General features: G+C 38.5%; 1 protein-coding gene across 1 annotated transcript in view; it reads left to right on the plus strand.

The window, feature by feature from the left end:
- The window catches only part of NLRP2 (NLR family, pyrin domain containing 2), a 33,993-nt gene that overhangs the window by 4,583 nt on the left and 28,672 nt on the right, over positions 1-738 (plus strand). The gene's annotated exons all lie outside the window — the stretch shown is intronic.

Below are 738 nucleotides of genomic sequence, written 5' to 3' on the forward strand. Positions count from 1 at the left end.
GGCTTGGATACTGGTGGTTTACTCTGCTTAGAATTTGCATCCCCCACAAATTCCCATGACTGGGTTCTCCCTACTCTGTAGATCTCAGTTGAAATGATATTTCTCTGAGAAAAGGCCCACAGTCACATGACCCAAAGCAGAAGTCACCCTACTTTTGCATGCTGCCTTCGTGTTTTTATGTCACTTCTGTTTGAATGTACATGCAAAATGTGTGCTTCTCCCACCCACCCCATATATGGACTGAAATTGGTTCTCATCTATCTTTGCCACTGTAACTTTAGTTCTAAAATTGTTCCTGGTGTCCCATGGGACCTTTTGTTTGAGTAAATGAATACTCGGCCACCTAATGGGATGGCTGATGCTGTACTTGTTTTACAATTGGAAGTTCAGGCTCAGGCTTAGACACTCAATTGGTTTTTGGTTTTGCATTTTGATTTTTTTTTTATTTCAGCATATTATGGGGATACAGATGTTTAGGTTACGTATGTTGCCCTTGCCCCCCTGCATTTTGATTTTTTAAACCACTTCATTGAGGTATAATGTACAGAAAGCTGTACATGGGGGAAATGGGGAGATGTTGGTCAAAGGATACAAAGTTTGAGGCAGGATGAGTAAGTGCTGGAGATCTATTGTACAGTGTGGTGAATGTAGTTAATAAAACTATACTTAAAATTTCAGAGAGTAGATTTTTTTAATTTATTTATAATAAGAATGGCTTTGAAAGTTTCTAACTTTTTT

This window comes from Propithecus coquereli, unplaced genomic scaffold, assembly GCF_000956105.1.
Source record: "Propithecus coquereli isolate 6110/MARCELLA unplaced genomic scaffold, Pcoq_1.0 Scaffold193, whole genome shotgun sequence".
NCBI lineage: Eukaryota > Metazoa > Chordata > Mammalia > Primates > Indriidae > Propithecus > Propithecus coquereli.